The sequence below is a fragment of the Mobula birostris genome, chromosome 24, assembly GCF_030028105.1.
Source record: "Mobula birostris isolate sMobBir1 chromosome 24, sMobBir1.hap1, whole genome shotgun sequence".
Lineage (NCBI taxonomy): Eukaryota > Metazoa > Chordata > Chondrichthyes > Myliobatiformes > Myliobatidae > Mobula > Mobula birostris.
In genome coordinates, this window is record NC_092393.1 from 9740705 (window position 1) to 9759234 (window position 18530).

At 45.3% G+C, this 18530-nt stretch overlaps 1 long non-coding RNA gene across 1 annotated transcript in view; it reads left to right on the top strand.

Annotated features, from left to right (window-relative positions):
* Positions 1-534: 534 nt before the first annotated feature.
* The window catches only part of LOC140187337 (uncharacterized), a 40376-nt gene continuing 22380 nt past the window's right edge, over positions 535-18530 (top strand). Inside the window, exon 1 of the long non-coding RNA XR_011883070.1 lies at positions 535-971. This is a non-coding gene — a long non-coding RNA (uncharacterized lncRNA). The remainder of the gene's footprint in view (positions 972-18530) is intronic.

Genomic DNA, 18530 nt, shown 5'->3' on the forward strand with positions numbered 1-18530 from the left:
CAGTTCGGTTTCCACCCCCAGCAATTCTAGTTTAAGCTCTCCCCAATAGCCTTAGCAAACCTGCCTATCAGGATATTGGTCCCCCTCGGATTCAAGTGCAAGCCATCGGTATTGTACAGGTCACGTCTGCCCCAAAAGAGGTCCCAAATGATCCAGACATCTGAATCTCTGCCCCCCACTCCAATCCCTCAGCCACCCATTTATCCTCCACCTCACTCACTGTCGCGTGGCACAGGCAGTAATCCCGAGATTATTACTCTTGTGGTCCTGCTTCTCAGCTTCGTTCCTAACTTCCTGTAGAGAAAGAAAATCAAAAAAACAAAAAAAAAGCGTATTATAATTAAACAGTCAAACGTACACAAGTTGAAGCTCATATTCACCGATCCTCAAGAGACCTCGGCACCTTGCTCCATCCCTGCCTGGGTGGACAACGGCAGCGGTCAGCTGGCTAGGTCACGGGTGACTGTGTGGGGATGTGAGGGAAGAGGAGGCTGTGCATCGCAATAGGGGGAAAACACAGTGGAGCACGAGGTATGGCTAGCCGACATCCAAGAGTCCTGCATTCTTGCCCGGGACCTCTGGTCCCGCTGGAGGGCCCGTGTGGATGTGTCGAGGGCAACACTCTACCTCGGTGCCGAAGCCGTGGTTCTCCAGCAGGGCAGCTCTAGAAAGCGGATCCGGTAGGGGCAACAACCACCACCGGTTTCACAGCGGCCCGCGGCGGTGCAGCACAGCTGGCAGCGACCCAACGCAACACAGCGGAACCACGGATAAGCGACGGTGACGGCACTTCAGGTGACGCCGAACGGCGACCTCCCCACCGTCGACCAGCAGCTGCGCAAGGAACAGGCGAGCGATCCCGTGTTGGCCCGGGTGTGGAAACGGCGGCCGCAGTGGGCAGAGGTCTCCACCCTGGACCCAGCGATCAAAGCCCTATATTCGCAGTGGGGGACGCTGGAGGTGCGCGACAGGTTGGTGTTTCGGCGGTGGCAGTTGTCCGACCGTGACAGATATCTCTTGCAGCTGGTGGTCCCCCGGCGGCTGCGGTCAGTGCGCGGGCTGGTGGGGGTGGATGTTGGGCAGGCTGCGTGAACGCTTCTACTGGCCTGGTAGAGGCAGGACGTTGAGCTGTTCGTGCACTGCTGCGAAGCTTGGGGTCGGGCCGCCAGCAGCACAGCACCCCAGTATGGGTCAGTTGCCCCTCCCAGAAGAAGGACTATGACCAGGCTTAGAAGCCACTGGAAGAGGCCGTGAAAGGTGCTCGACCGCATTTTGGGGGGGGGGGGTGTCGACAGACCCCCTCTGCATTTCTAATAGCCAGTACTGTTTGTTGTTCTTGTGTTGAAATGTTTTTGTGGGATTTGGGTGGGAAGTTCCAGTTCGTTTATTGTTGCATTTTAGCTCGGGTTATGCAGTATTCGCTTGTGTATTTGTGGGTCACCCTAACTGTAACCCGGGTGTGTGATGGTCACCTCCCCGTCAGTGTGACACTGGTTGGGTTCTCTGTCTGGGTCATGTTGTCCCGACTGTTTTGTGTTTATCACAATAAACTGATTGTTGAGTTCAACAAACTTCCTTGTCTGTTATTATGGACCAAATGCTAGCCACCATATTTTGGTTCAAAAGTCTGCATCAGAACTGAGAATTGAGAGGGAGATAGAGAGGGATGAGTCAGGGCCAGTAGGTGATTGGAGGACCAATGAGGACTGAATGGTGGCAGTAATGGAGACAATTGGGAGGCAGAGTAATAGAGTTGTAAGATGTAGGCAGATTTGTGTTTGTAACGGACAAAAGAGGGGCTGCTGAAGCCAAATTGGGGGGTGGGGTAAGGGAGGGTTGAGGAGGGAGATAATCAGGAACACATAGATCGGAAAAAAGAGAGCTGAAGGGTTACTTGAAACTAGAAAATTCAATGTTCATCCCAGGCAGAATACAAGGGATTATTCTTCTACCCCGGCAGTGGAGAAGAGCAGGGACTGACCTATTGGTGTGGGAATTATTCTAGGTTGTCCATTTATGATCAAGGATGTTGATTTTTACACTGGTGTAATTGTTACAGTTGTAAATTGTTTTAATGAACATGTCTAGGGACTTACCCTGGAACTGACTGATGGACAGTGTGTGTGTGTGTGTGTGTGTGTGTGTGTGAAGGGTGACTGTGACTCAGCTGTATTGCAATAAGGAGCATGCACAGACAACAGGATCCTGATAAGTGAGAGGAAACAAGTGGACACTGCATTAGCTTTAAACATTTCAAGTTCAAGTACAGGAATATCCATGAAGAGTTCCTCCAGGGCTAAAGTGCAAATACCAGTAGCCACACACAGCACAAGGCACATATAGCAGATATAATTACTATAGCAGTAAACATACAGTCACATAAAAATGAGGTACAGTGCAAAAGTCTGAAGCATATGTACAGTATAAATATATATATAGGACATTTGTACTGTATTGTATTTATCTGTGTGGAGTTTGTAAATATGGCAGGAGCAAAGGATGTTGGGAATAGCGAGGGGTCTGGGACAGGTGCCAGGTCCTGCATCATCAATGGGGGTGGGAGAGGTTCCGGAGGATTGCAAATGTTGTCCCCTTATTCAAGAAAGGGGGTAGAGATAGCCCAGGAAATTATAGACCAGTGAGTCTTACTTCAGTGGTTGGTAAGTTGATGGAAAAGATCCTGAGAGGCAGGATTTATGAACATTTGGAGAGGGATAATATGATTAGGAATAGTCAGCATGACTTTGTCAAAGGCAGGTCATGCCTTACAAGCCTGATTGAATTTTTTGAGGATGTGACTAAACACATTGATGGAGGTACAGCAGTAGATGTAGTGCAGCGGTCCCCAACCACCAGGCCGCGAGGAAACGATTTGATTTGGCGATATGAGTCAGCTGCACCTTTCCTGGTTCTCTGTCATGGCCACTATTGAACTTGAACGCACGCGAGGTCATTACACTTCCATTTTCAACATATCTCTGTGAAGCAGGGTTTTCTGCAATGAATGCAACAAAAACTAAATTGCGGAATAGGCTGGACTTAAGGAACCCCCTACAAGTATCGCTGTCTCCCATCACCCCTCGATGTTGCAGGGAAACAAGCCCAGGGCTCCCACTGATACAGCGATATTGGTGGGTTGCAATGAATTTATATGTTCATACGGGGAAAATATTCGCTGTGGTGTTTAATATCCAAACGTTACTTAAAATGTTATGATGCTATTGACTTATAAGTGACTTATAACTGACTTATCACTATATTCATGTGAGGAAAATATGTGCTGTGTGTTTTATATTACATTTGTTAGATAAACCCTTTTAGAAACGAAATTGAGTATATCAGCCACTTATATGTGACTTATAGTTGACTTATCACCTAGATTCCGGTCATGATTAACACCCACCCCCCAGGGTTGCCAATGTCTGATATTAGCCAGGACATCCTGTATATTGGGCTAAATTGGTTTGTCCCATACGGGACCGCCCTTGTCTTGTATTTCCCCCGCTAAGGTAGAGCGTTCCTATGAAACTTTTCATGCCGAAATAGTGTAAAGCAAAGAAGCAATTACCATTAATTTAAATCGGAAAATTTTTTGAGCGTTCCCAGACCCAAAAATAACCTACCAAATCATACCAAATAACACATAAAACCTAAAATAGCACTAGCATATAGTAAAAGCAGGAATGATATGATAAATACACAGCCTATATTAAGTAGAAATAATGTATGTACAGTGTAGTTTCACTGAGCGGAATCGCCAAAAACGATTTGTAGAAAAAAATCAACACGTACACACATGCACACACAGGTGCCTGCGCAAGGCTTCATGGTTATGGTAGTCTTTGTCAGGGTAAACACAACATATTTGACTGCTACTCTTGTCCGTTGGCAACCCCACCCCCACCCCAGTCGGCAAGAATATTGTCAATAATAAACCGGTCCACGGTGCAAAAAAGGTTGGGGACCCCTGATGCAGTGTATATAGATTTCAGCAAGGCATTTGATAAGGTACCCCATGCAAGGCATATTGAGAAAGTAAGAAGGCATGGGATCCAAGGGGACATTGCTTTGTGGATCCAGAATTGGCTTGCCCACAGAATGCCAAAGAGTGGTTGTAGACATGTCATATTCTGCACGGAGGTTGGTGACCAGTGGTGTGCCTCAGGGATCTGTTCTGGGACCCCTGTTCTTTGTGATTTTTATAAATGACCTGGATGAGTTCTTTGAGGACATAATGAGTGCAATGGATAGAGGGGAACATGTGAATGTCGTATACTTGAATTTCTAGAGGGCGCGTTTGATAAGGTGCCACACAAGAGACTTATAAATAAGATACAGATGCATGTAGTTGGAGAAAGTATATTGGCATGGATAGTGGATTAGTTAACTAATAGAAGGCAAAGAGTTGGTATAAGTGGGTGTTTCTCCGGTTGGCAGTGAATGGTCAGTGAGGTGCCGCAGGGGTTGGTGCTGGGCCCGCAGCTGTTTACCATTTACATTGATCACTTGGAAAAGTGGGCTGAGTGTAGTGTCGCAAAATTTGCTGATGACACTAAACTGGGTGGAAAAGCAAATAGTACAGAGGATGTGGAGAGTCTGCAGAGGGATATAGATAGGTTAAGTGAGTGGGCCAAGGTCTGGCAGATGGAATACAATGTTGGTAAATGCGAGATCATCCACTTTGGAAGGAATTATAGAAGAGCAGATTATTATTTAAATGGTGAAAGATTGCAGCATGCTGCTGTGCAGAGGGACTTGGAGTGCTTGTGCATGAATCACAAAAAAACGGCTTGCAGGTGCAACAGGTTATTAAGAAGGCACATGGAATTTTGGCCTTCATTGCTAAAGGGATTGAATTCAAGAGCAGGGAGGTCATGCTGCAACTATACAGGGTACTGGTGAGACCGCACATGGAGTACTGTGTGCAGTTCTGGTCTCTGTACTTGAGGAAGGATATACTGGCTTTGGAGGCAGTGCAGACGAGGTTCACCAGGTTGATTCCAGAGATGAAGGGGTTAACTTATGAGGACAGATTGAGTCACCTGGGACTATACTCTCTGGAATTCAGAAGAATGAGAGGGAATCTTATAGAAACATACAACATTTTGAAAGGAATAGATAAGATAGAAGTAGGAAAGTTGTTTCTGCTGGTAGGTGAGACTAGAACTAGGGGGCATTGCCTCAAGATTCAAGGGAGAAGATTTTGGACGGAAATGAGGAGAAACTGTTTTTCCCAGAGAGTGGTGAATCTGTGGAATTCTCTGCCCAGGGAAGCAGTTGAGGCTTCTTCACTAAATATTTTTAAGATACAGTTAGATAGATTTTTACATAGTAGGGGAATTAAGAATTATGGGGAAAAGGCAGGTAGATGGAACTGAGTTTACGGACAGACCAGCCATGATCTAATTGAATGGCAGGACAGGCTCGATGGGCCAGATGGCCTATTCCTGCTCCTATTTCTCATGTTCTTATGAGGAAGTGGAAGGATGGGTTAGTAAATGATGACACAAAGGTTGGGGGTGTTGTGGATAGTGTGGAGGCTGTCAGAGGTTACAGTGGGACATTGACAGGATGAAAAACTGGGCTGAGAAGTGGCAGATGGAGTTCAACCCAGATAATTGTGAGGTGGTTCATTTTGGTAGGTCAAATATGATGGCAGAATATAGTATTAGTGGTAAGACTTTTGGCAGTGTGGAGGAACAGAGGGATTTTGTGTTCTGAGTCCATAGGATGCTCAAAGCAGCTGTGCAGGTTGACCCTGTGGTTAAGAAGGCATATGGTGCATTGGCCTTCATCAATGGTGGATTGAGTTTAGGAGCCGAGAGGTAATGTTGCAGCTTTAGGACCCTGGTCAGACCCCACTTGGAGTACTGTGCTCAGTTCTGGTTGCATCACTACAGGAAGGATGTGGAAACCATAGAAAGGGTGCAGAGAAGACTTGCAAGGATGTTGCCTGGGTTGGGGAGCATGCCTTATGAGAATAGGTTGAGTGAACTCCGCCTTTTCTCCTTAGAGCGATGGAGGATGAGAGGTGACCTGATAGAGGTGTATAAGATGATGAGAGGCATTGATTATTTGGATAGTCAGAGGCTTTTTCCAGGGCTGAAATGGCTAGCACGAGAGGATACAGTTTTAAGGTGCTTGGAAGGAGGTACAGAGGATATGTCACGGGTAAGTTTTTTACACAGAGTGTGGTGAGTGCATGGAATGGGCTGCCAGCAACAGTGGTGGAGGCGGATACGATGGGGTCTTTTCAGAGACTCCTGGATAGGTACATGGAGCTAAGAAAATTAGAGGGCTATGGGTAACTCTAGGTAATTTCTAAGATAAGGACCTGTTTGGCACAGCTTTGCAGGCCAAAGGTCCTGCATTGTGCTGTAGGTTTTCTATGTTCCAACACCACACAAGGCACACAGAGCATAAGGCACATAGAACACAAGGCTCAAAAAGAGCAAGGCATACATAGCACAAGGCACACACTGTCCAAGGCACACACAACACAGCACAAGATACACAGAGCGCAAGCAACACACAACACACAGCACACACAGCACAAGGCACAAATAGACCAAGGCTCACACAGCACAACGTACACACAGCAGAAGGCATACGGAACACAAGACCCACACATCACAAGACACACATCACAAGACACACACAGCAGAATGCTCAAGGCTGACACAACACAAGGCACACACAGCACAAGGCACATACAACACAATGCAGACATGACACAAGGCACAGATAACACAGCACAGAGCACACACAACACAAGAAAAACACAGCCCAAGGCGCACACAACGCAGCACCAGGAACGCACAAGCACCACACAAGGCACACAGAGTACAAAGCACACACAACACAGCACATGGCATACACAATACAAGGAACACATAGCACAACACAAGGATACACAGCACAGCAAAGACACACATAATACAATACTAAGCGCACACACAGCTCAAGGCACACACACCACAAAGCAAACAAAACATAACACAAGGCACGCACAGCACAAGGCACATGCAACACAAAGCAGTCACAACAGAAGAAACAAACAGCAAAAGTCACACACAGCACAAGATACACACAAGGCACACACAGCACAAGACATAAAAAACACAGCAAAAGGCAGACAAAACACAGCACAATGCACACACAGCACAAGACATACACAACACAAGGCAGACGCACAACAAAGCACACATACATCAAGCCACACAAAACACAGCATAAGGCACTAAGAGCACAAAGCAGACAAAACTTAGCACAAAGCATGTACAGCAGAAGGCACACGCAACACAAGGCAGACAGAACACAAGAAACAAACGGCGCAAGTCACACACAGCACAATGCAGACAAAACACAGGATAAGGCATGCACAGCACAAGGCACACACATCACAAGGCATAGACAGCACAAGACACACGCAACTCAGGGCAGACACAACACAAGAAGCACACTACATAAGTCACACACAGCACAAGGCACAAACAACAGAAGGCATACACAGCACAGCTCAAGGCACACACAGCACAATGCAGACATAACACAGCACAAAGCACACAGAGCACAAGACACACCCACACAAGGAACACCTAGTACAGTAGAAGACACACACAAGTCACACACAGCACCATGCACATACAACACAACACAAGGCACACAGAGCACAAGGAACACTCAGCACAATGCACACACACAACAAGGCAGACACAAGACAAGGCAGACACAACACAAGGGCACACACGAGACAAAGTACACACAGCACAAGGTTAGTGATCACAATTCTATTCCCTTTACCATAGCATTGGAGGGGGATAGGAACAGATAAGTTAGGAAAAGATTTAATTGGAGTAAAGGGAAAATATGTAGCTATCAGACTATCAGGAACTTGGAAGCATAAACTGGGGACAGATGTTCTCAGAGAAATGTACAGCAGAAATGCTGCAAATGTTCAGGGAATATTTGCGTAGCGTTCTGCATAGGTACTGAGACAGGGTACAGGAACTATGGTATACAAAGGCAGTTGAAAATCTAGTCAAGAAGTTTAAAAAAAAAGCTTACAAAAGGTCAAAAAACTACGTAATGATAGAGATCTAGAAAATTGTAAGGCAAGCAGGAAGGAGCTTAAGAATGAAATTAGGAGAGCCGCAAGGGGCCATGAAAAGACCTTGGCGAGCATGATTAAAGAAAACCCAAAGGCATTCTACAAGTATGTGAAGAGCAAGAGGATAAGACGTGAGAGAATAGCACCAATCAAGTGTGGCAGTGGAGAAGTGTGTATGGAACCGGAGGAGGTAGCAGAGGTATTTAACGAATGCTTTGCTTCAATATTCACTACAGAAAGTAACCTTGGTGATTGTAGGGATGACTTATAGTGGACTGAAAAGCTTGGGCACATAGACATTAAGAAAGAGGATGTGCTGGAGCTTTTGGAAAGCATCAAGTTGGATAAGTTACCAGGACTGGACGAGATGTACCCCAGGCTACTGTAGGAAGCGAGGGAGGAGATTGCTGAGCCTCTGGCAATGATATTTGCATCATCAATCGGGACAGGAGAGGTTCTGAAGGATTGGGGGATTGCTGATGTTGCTCCCTTATTAAAGGAAGGGAGTAGAGATAGCTCAGGAAATTATAGACCAGTGAGTCTTACTTCAGTGGTTGGTAGGTTGGTGGAGAAGATCCTGAGAGGCAGGATTTATGAACATTTAGAGAGGCATGATATGATTAGGAATAGTCAGCATGGCTTTGTCAAAGGCAGTACGAACCTGATTGAATTTTTTCAGGATGTGACTGAACACATTGATGAAGGTAGAGTTGCAGCTGTAGTGTATAAAGATTTCAGCAAGGCATTTGATAAGGTACTCCATGCAAGGCTTATTGAGAAAATAAGGAGGCATGGGATGCAAGGGGACCTTGCTTTGTGGACCCAGAACTGGCTTGCACACAGAAGGGAAAGAGTGCTTGTAGATGGGTTATACTCTGCATGGAGATTGGTGACCAGTGGTGTGCCTCAGGGATCTGTTCTGGGACCCCTTCTCTTCGTGAATTTTTATAAATAACCTGAATGAGGAAGTGGAGGGATAGGTTAGTAAATTAGCTAATGATGCAAAGGTTGGCGGTGTTGTGGATAGTGTGGAGGGCTGTCAGAAGTTACAGCGGGACATCAATAGGTTGCAAAACTGGGCTGAGAAGTGGCAGATAAGTGTGAGGTGGTTCATTTTGGTAGGTCAAATATGATGGCAGAATATAATATTAATGGTAAGACTCCTGACAGTGTAGAGGATCAGAGGGATTTTGGGGTCCAAGTCCATAGGACACTCAAAGCTGCTGAGTAGGTTGACTGTATGGTTAAGAAGCCATATGGTGTATTGGCCTTCATCAACCGTGGGATTGAGTTCAAGAGCCAAGAGATAATGTTACAGCTAATTAAGACCTTGGTCAGACCCCACTTGGAGTACTGTACTCAGTTCTGATCACCTCTCTACAGGAAGGATATGGAAACTATAGAGAGGGTGCAGAGGAGATTTACAAGGATGTTGCCTGGATTGGGGAGCATGCCTTATGAGAATCAGTTGAGTGAACTTGGCCTTTTCTCCGTAGAGTGGCGGAGGATGAGAGGTGACCTGATAGAGGTGTATAAGATGATGCGAGGTATTGATCGTGTGGATACTCAGAGGCTTTTTCCCAGGGCTGAAATACCTATCATGAAATACCTACCAAGCACTGTTTTAAGGTGCTTGGAAGTAGGTACAGAAGAGATGTCAGGGGTAAGTTTTTTTACGCAGAGAGTGGTGAGTGCATGGAATGGGCTGCCTGAGACAGTGGTGGAGGCAGATACAATAGGTTCTTTTAAGAGATACATGGATAGGTACATGGAGCTGAGAAAAATAGAGGGTTATGAGGTAATTTCTAAAGTAAGTACATGTTCAGCACAGGATTGTGGGCCGAAGGGCCTGTATTGTGTTGTAGGTTTTCTCTGTTTCTATGTTTCTGAAGCACACACAGCACAACAGAAGGCACACACAACACAAGGCATACACAACACAAGAAACACACAGCACAGAGCACACACCACATAAGAAAAACACAGCACAAGCCACACACAACACAAGCCACACACAAAACAAGCCACACACAAAACAAGAAACACACAGCACAAGTCACAGACGGCACAAAGCACACAGAATATGAGGCACACACAACACAAGGCATACACAGCACAAGGCAAACACAACATAAGGCACACATAGTACAAGGTACAGACAACACAAGGAACACACAGCACAAGGCATACACAACACATTACAAGATTCACACAACACAAGGGCACACACAACACAGCACAAGACAAACACAACACAGCACAAGACAAACACAACACAGTACAAGACTCACATAGTACAAGGGCACACACAGCACAAGGCAGTCACAACACAAGTTACACACAACACAAGGCACACACAGCGCAAGGCATACACAGTATTCACTATAGAAAAGGATCTTGGCAGTTGATTGGATGACTTAGAGCGGACTGAAAACTTGAGCATGGAGATATTAAGAAAGATGGTATGCTGGAGCTTTTGGAAAGCATCTAGTCGGATAAGTCACCGGGCCCGAACAAGATGTACCCCAGGCTACTGTGGGAGGCGAGGGAGGAGATTGTTGAGCCTCTGGCGATGATCTTTGCATCATCAATGGGGACGGGAGAGGTTCTGGAGGATTGGAGAGTTGCAGATGTTGTTCCTTTATTCAATAAAGGGAGTATAGATAGTCCAAGAAATTATAGATCAGTTAGTCTTACTTCAGTAGCTGGTAAGTTGATGGAAAGATCCTGAGAGGCAGGATTTATGAACATTTGGAGGCATAGTATGATTAGGAATAGTCAGCATGGCTTTGTCAAAGGCAGTTCGTGCCTTACAAGCCTGATTGAATTCTTTGAGGATGTGACTAAACATATTGATGAAGATAGAGCAGTAGATGTAGTGTATATAGATTTCATCAAGGCATTTTTGATAGGTACCCTATTAAAGGCTTATTGAGAAAGTAAGGAGGCATGAGATCCAAGGGGATATTGCTTTCTGGATCCAGAACTGGCTTGCCCACAGAAGGCAAAGTAGACTGATCATATTCTGCATGGAGGTCGGTGACCAGTGGTATGCCTCAGGGATCTGTTCTGGGACCCCTTCTCTTCATGATTTTTATAAATGACCTGGATGAGGAAGTAAATGGATGGGTTAGTAAATTTGCTGTTGAGACAAAGGTTGGGGGTGTTGTGGATAGTGTGGATGGTTTCAGAGGTTACAGCGGGACATCAATAGGATGCAAAACTGAGCTGAGAAGTGGCAGATGGAGTTCAACCCAGATAAGTGTGAGATGGTTCATTTTGGTAGGTCAAATATGTTGGCAGAATATAGTATTAATGATAAGACTCTTGGCAGTGTGGAGGATCAGAGGGATCTTGGGGTCCAAGTCCATAGGACACTCAAAGCTGCTCCACAGGTTGACTCTGAGGTTAAGAAGGTATATTGGCCTCCATCAACCATGGGATTGAGTTTAGGAGCCGAGAGGTGATGTTTCAGCTATATAGGACCCTGGTCAGGCCCCACTTGGAGTACTGTGCTCAATTCTGGTCGCCTCACTGCAGGAAGGACGAGGAAACTTTAGAAAGGGTGCGGAGGAGATTTATAAGGATGTTGCCTGGATTGGGGAGCATGCCTTATGAGAATAGGTTGAGTGAACTCGGCCTTTTCTCCTTGGAGCGACGGAGGATGAGAGGTGACCTGATAAAGATGTATAAAATGGTGAGACATATTGATTGTGTTGATAGTCAGAGGCTTTTTCCCAGGGCTGAAAGGGCAAACATGAGAGGTCACAGTTTTAAGGTGCTGGGAAGAAGGTACAGAGGAGATGTCAGGGGTAACAGAGAGTGGTGAGTGTGTGGAAAGGGCTGCCGGTGATGGTGGTGGAGGCGGATACAGTAGGGTCTTTTAAGAGACTCCTGGATAGGTCCATGGAGCTTAGAAAAATAGAGGATTATGGGTAATCCTAGGTAATTTCTAAAGTAAGGACATGTTCAGCACAGCACTGTGGGCCAATGGGCCTGTATTGTGCTGTAGGTTTTCTATGTTTCCATGTTTCTAATACAGCACAAGGTACATACAACTATGTACTAATAAAGCTCTAGAAAATTACAGGGTTGCCAGGAACAAGGTTAAGAATGAAATTAGAAGAGGTAAAAGTGTCTATGAGAAGGTCTTGGTGAGCAGAATTAAGGGAAGTCCAAAGGCATTCTACAAGTATGTAAAGAGCAAGATTATGAGATGTGTGAGAATGAGACCAATCATGTGCTACAGTGGAAACTTGTGCATGGCATTAGAAGAGGAAGCGGAGGTGCTTAATGAATACTTTGCTTCTGTACTCACTAGGGAAAAGGACCTTGGTAATTGTGGGGATGGATGTCTTAGAGTGAAGTCAAATGCTTGAGTATATAGATATTAAGAAAGAGGATGTGCTGGAGGTATTGAGAAGCATTTAGTTAGATAAGCCATTGGGACCGGATGAGATACATGCCAGGCCACTGTGGGAAGTGAGGGAGGAGACTGCTGAACCTCTGGCAAAGATCTTTGCATCATCAATAGGGATGGGAGATTCAAGGGTTGCAAATGTTGTTCCCTTGTTCAAGAAAGTAAATAGAGATAACCCACGAAATTTTAGACCAGTGAGCCTTACTTCAGTGGTGGGCAAGTTGTTGGAGAAGATCCTAAGAGGCAAGATTTATGAGCATTTGCAGAGACATAATCTGATTAGGGATAGTCAGCATGGGGCAGGTCGTGCCTTATGAGCCTGACTGAATTCTTTGAGGATGTAACAAAATGCATTGATGAAGGTAAAGCAGTGGATGTGGTGTATATGGATTTCAGTAAGGCATTAGCTTACTTAATTTTAGCTGCAGCACCATACTGCTCTATCAGCAATTCCAGCACTTCAGGAGTACTACTGCCCTCCTCCTCCAGTTATGGAACCATGTTGCCAGTGTGTCTAGACATGCACAGGCAAGACTGTCCAGTAGGCAAGGCTGCGGTGGGGAAGTTCCCATATCACTACAGGTTTGTCTTTGTAAGGTAGTCCTGTTTCACATGAACCTTGCTAAATTTCTGCTGTACGTATCGGAGGTTGTAGCCTGGTGGCAGGGGGCGAGAATGTTAGGGATGTACAGTGGAAGGACTGTGATGTGGATGACATCATGCTTTGTCATTGATGTTTGACAGCACTCACCCAGGCAAGGACAGTTACTCTTCTGACTTCTCTATTAGTGATATCTCTTTGTTGTTAGACAGCATTCACCCAGGCAAGGGCAGTTACACTCCGGACTTCTCCTCCTCTATTAGTAATATCTCTTTGATGTCGGACAACTCTCACTCAGACAAGGGCAGTTACACTCCTAACCTCTTCTCCTCTCTGATTTATATCTGGGCAGTACTGACAAGGGCAGCATTTATTGCCCATTTGTAACTGCCCTTCAGAAGGTGCTTGTGAATCTAATTGAATAGCTTGCTGCTTCATTCTTCAGATTCAATCACCTGGGGTGGGTCAACTCACAAACAAGTACAGCAGACTTGCTCTACTGAAGAATATTAAGTGAAGAAGGCAGGCCAGCTTCTCTGCTTTCATCAAAGTTTAAGGAGCTATAACATATGATTGAAGACTCTGACAAACCTCCACGGATGTACGGTGGAAAGCATTCTGACTGGTTGCATCAGCAGCTGATATGGAGGCTCCAAAGAATGGGAATGTGAGAGGCTTTAGAGAGTGATGTACTTTGCCAGTTCCATCACAGGGACAGCTCTCCTCACCATCCAGGATATTGCAAGAAGCAATAGTCATAGTCATACTTTATTGATCCCGGGGGAAATTGGTTATGTCTCAGGAAGTGGGCATCCACTATCAAGGACCCCCATCATCTGGGCCATACTTTCTTCTCAATATTGCCATCAGGCAAGAGATATAGAAGCCTGAAGACCCACACCTCAATGTTCAGCACCAGCTTCTTCCCAATGCCATCAGGTTTTTGAACTGACATGAAAAATTCTAACACTACCTCCGTCTCTATATTTTTATTTCTTCCTCATGCTCAAACTTGCACTAGTGTCATTATATTTATTTTGTTGCTTTTAATTCCTATCCCCATTTCCATTCAGAGACTTTGGTAAATGGCATCCTCTATTGCCATGATGAGGCCACTCTCAAGTTAGAGCAGCAATGCCTTATATTCGGTCTAGGTAGCCTAGGGATAGGAATTAAACTGTTTGGCCACCAGGAAATTCCACTTCTGGTGGATGGAGCGGAGGTGCTTGACAAAGTAGTCCCAAATTTATGTCGGGTCTCACCAATGTAGAGGAGGCCACGTAGAGAACTCTAAATGACTTAAACATTGATTTCTACCTTCAATAATTTTTTTCTTCTATTTCCTTTTTAATAAGACCAGAAGACGGAGCAGCAGAATTAAGCCATTTGGCCCATTGAGTGTGCTCTGCCATTCAATCTTGGCTGATCCTTCTATCCCCTCCTCGGCCCAACTCCCCGGCATTCTCCCTGTAACCTTTGATGCCATGTCCAATGAAGAACCTATCAAGTTCTGCCTTAAATACACCCAATGACCTGGCCTTCACAGCTGCATTGTGGTAAGACATTCCACAAATTCACCATCATCTGGCTACATAAATTTCCCTGCACCTCTGTTTTAAATGGATGCCCGTCCATCCCGAGGCTGTGCCCTTTTGTCCTGGACTCTCCCCACCATGGGAAACATCCTTTCCACATCCACTCTGTCAAGGCCTTTCAACATTTGGAAGATTTCAATGAGAATCCCCCTCATCATTCTAAATTCCAACGAGTACAGACCCAGAGCCATCAAATGTTCCTCATATGATAACCCTTTTATTCCTGGAATCATCCTTGTGAATCTCCTCTGAACCCATTGCCAGCACATCTTTTCTTAGATGAGGAGACCAAAACTGTGCACAGTACTCAATGTGAGACCTCAGCACTACCTAATAAAAACTCAGCACCAAATCCATGCTCTTGTATTCATATTTTTTCCCTTCACCCTTCCCTCTTCTATTCCCCATTCTGGCCTCTTACTTCTTCTCACCTGCCTATCACCTCCCCCAGATGCTTCTCTGTCTTCCCTTTCTCCTATGGTCCACTTTCCTTTCCTGTCTGATTCCTTCTTCTTCAGCCATTTACCTTTCCCGCCCACCTGGCTTCACCTATCACCTTCTAGCTAGCTGCCTTCCTCTCCCCCACCACTTTATTCAGGCATCTTCCCCTTCCATTTCAGTCCTGAAGAGAGGGCTCCAGCCTGAAACGTCAACTGTTTATTCACTTTGATAGATGCAACCTGACCTGCTGAGTTCCTCCATCTTTTAGTGTGTGCTGCTCTGGATTGCTACCATCTGCATATTCTCCTGTGTTTACCATCTGTTTGATTATTTATTTATTTATTTATTGTAACTTGTACTGCAGCAGCAAAGCAACAAATTTCACAATAAATGCAAGTGATAATAAATCTGATTCTGTTTCCTTGAACCTGTTTTACAATTCAATCAGACCAGCTGTCCTCTTTCATTCTTCTTTTTAGCAGTTTCTCCTTTGACATCAAAGCTTAATAAAGATCATTTAAGTTTAATATATGAAACCCTTTGGAGAGCTTCAATAATTATCTAAATCTGCTCCTTATCAGAAATGCTTTTCAGCTCATTCCTCTGTAAAGTAAAAACGATTTTAGATCTAAAGTGAGTCTGGATCGTACATATTCACAGATTATGCATTTATGAATTCCTTTCATCTGCAGTGGAGTTCCTCTGTGCTTGCATAATTCTTGAAAAATTTCCCTTTGTGTGGCTTCCATCAGCTCTGACAGTGTCCCACTTTCCACAGCCATACCAATTGCCCTTATCCTCAATAACTCCTGGCTGACTCCCTTACTCCCAGTGCACCACTTACATTGTGTCGTGGCTGGGGCTGAAGTCTTTGTTCATACCTTTTTTTTTAAGCCAAGCGAATCCTTAAAATTTTCCCCCAAATGATTGGGCTTCTGGGCATTGGAGGTTATTAGTACAATGTTAATATCATGCAATCTCTGAATCTTGAGGAATACCAATAATTTTCTTAAGCCCAGACAGTTTTAATTTTTTTTTATTATTGGTGGTTGATTGCTTCCTGTGGTGTTGTATATGCAGACCCAAGGTCAAATGTGGCTTTTAAGTCAAGTGGAGATAGTAGGGATAATTGAAAGAGAGAAATCCCAAAGTGTTTTTAAAAGTATGCTTGCTCTTGTAACATAGGGAGTTAACAATCAATTTGTGCGCGTAATGAACGTGTATGATAGTTGCTAGGCAACATGATTTAGTTTAGCTGTTTGAGATTAAATAGTAGGCCAGGGTGATCGAGAGATCTTTCTTTCAAAATGTACCTTGGGATCATTTATACCCACCTGACAGAACAGATTAGAGAATAGTTTTTAAGTTATTGAAGGCTGATAAATCCCAAATCCTGTGATCCAGTAAGATGGCAACATGTTCAGATACAGCAGCCCTTTGAAGGCCAAACAAATGCGTTTTTTTTCTTTGTTAAATTTCTTTTTTATGATCACAAGACAATGCTGGATTCCAAGTACTGTGGGTACTGCAGGTCTACCACATTGTGAGCTGCTCGATGGCAGAGGTACTGGACTCGGTGCAGACTGTGTTGCTGCCTTCTACAGGAAGGCATTGAAGGCATCAGAGCTGGTGTGCAAAGGTGGGATGCAGTGTCACCGTTAGTGGTTGTCTTGGACGTTTCTCTTGGAATTGCAAGACCCTGTTGGACATTGATAATGTAAGATGCCGGAGGTTTAGTGGTGTGACAGATGGTGGGGGAGCTGCATGGCCTAGGTTGTAGTGAGGACTAGGCCTCAAGCCGCAGTTTTGCCTGCTACTGCGGCCCAGGAGAGGTGGTAGTGGTGTAGTGTGGTGTCTATGCATGGTTGGGGGCTAGACTCTCCTGTTGATGCTGCCTTCCAGTGATCAATCGGTTGAATGACAGTCTGCTTGTGCACTGCTGGGAACCGCACCATGAATTTGCGGGACATGTCACTCAGGGACTTGGGCTATATATATGTTTTCTTTGTATTAATATGTTTTTGCTCATTACTTTGAATGTGATGTGTATGTTTTGTACCTTGTCCCCAGAGGAATGCGGCTTCATTTGGCTGTATCCATGTGTGGTTGAATGATAATTAAACTTGAAATTGATTTGGTTTGATTTGATCTATCCCCAAAGTACTGAGAAAGGTGGCTGAGGAGACTCTGTAAATGTTCCTGTAGATTAAGGGGTATCAAATGTAGCCCTATTTTTTATGATAGGATGGAGCATGAAAACAAGGACCTATCATCCAGTTGCCCTGTCATAAGTAGGGAGCATGTTGGAATCTGTAATAGTAAAACATGTTAAATTGAGCAGAGGCTGCAGACGCTGAAATCTAGACTGATAAACAATCCACTGAAGGAACTCAGTGGGTGGAGCAGCATCTGTAGAGAAGAACTTGTTGCTATTTCGAGTAGAAACCCTGCATCTCAACACAAAACCAAAACAAAAACAGGAACAGATGTGAGCCATCTGGTCCTTTGAACCTGCTCTTACATTTATCAAGATCATGGCTAATCTTCCACCTCAGCCCATTTTCCTGTTCTGTTCTCCTTTAATAACATTTCCCCAAAGGCCTTTTCACAATGCTGTGCCACAGACTGTGGTGGAGGCCAGGTCTGTGGGTATATTTAAAAGGGAAGTTGATAGATTCCTGATTGGTCAGGATCAAGGGATATGTTGAGGGGGTAGGTGTATTGGGTTGAATGGGATCTGGGCTCAGCCATGATGAAATGGCAGAGTGAACTTGATGAGCTGAATGGCCTAATTCTGCTGGAGCGGAGGCCTCCGCAGCCGTGACTCAGCTCACGGACTTGTTTCAGCCAGGAGCCCGGCCCTCTGGGATTAAGTGTCGGCTTCGGGGCCTGACCCAATTGACAGCCCGGGCCCCTGGCAGCTGGAAGTGGCAGCGGAGCCTCCCCTGTCACTTGGCCCGACCCGGAGCGCCTGACAATGCAACCCGCCGATCGATCTCCGCGGGACGTGTCTACCAACCTCAAAGAGCTGACAACAGCACACTGCATAGATGGAAACCTGGAAAGATGCACTATTTACCAAGGAAGCATGGGAAAAGAGCTGGGCTGCTGGTCAGATTGAAGCTGAGGGGCTTCAGGGTCCCTATGCCCAGCATCCTACTAGCTAATGTGCAAGCCATAGAGAACAAGGTGGATGATCTTAAAGGGAGATTCACCTACTGCAGGGAGATGCAGAACTGCTGTGTATTCTGTTTCACCGAGACCTGGCTCTCCCCTGTCACCCCCGACTGTGCCATCCATCCGGAGGGATTTTCGATCCATCGGATGGACCGCACGGCGTCTTCAGGCAAGACGAGGGGAGCT